This window comes from Brassica oleracea, chromosome C7 (genome assembly GCF_000695525.1).
Source record: "Brassica oleracea var. oleracea cultivar TO1000 chromosome C7, BOL, whole genome shotgun sequence".
Lineage (NCBI taxonomy): Eukaryota > Viridiplantae > Streptophyta > Magnoliopsida > Brassicales > Brassicaceae > Brassica > Brassica oleracea.
In genome coordinates this window covers 18,869,625-18,870,143 of record NC_027754.1, presented here as the reverse complement: position 1 = coordinate 18,870,143, position 519 = coordinate 18,869,625, and positions in this window count along the sequence as shown.

Genomic DNA, 519 nt, shown 5'->3' with positions numbered 1-519 from the left:
TTTTTTTATAAAATTGTTTGTGTACATGTCTTATTAATTATAACTATTTTATTAAAATTATAATAAAGACTTCAGTTATGTTAGTGTTTATCGTATTGGTTAATATTAGATTACTGTTATCACCTTACACTATTATGTTAGTCTAAATCGTATTGGTTACTATCAAATTAGTATTTTATAGTACATCTATAATATATTGTTATTTCAATCTAAATCATATTGGTTAATATTATATTAGTGTTTTCATGATGTGATTTTTTTTGTCAAAGTTTTTATGATGTGATTATATCTCTAATATACCGATAAAAAATATTAATACAAAACACAGTTTAAATTTATTTTTTTATACCGTATGTTTTGGACAAACTTGAAATTATATAAAACAACAAAGTAGAAAACTAGACAAACTCTAAACTATATTAACTACTATAATGAATATATGTTATGTGTTAAAACAAAAATAAAATCCGCGCGGTCGCGCGGATCATGATCTAGTACAGTATTAAACAACATAAATTG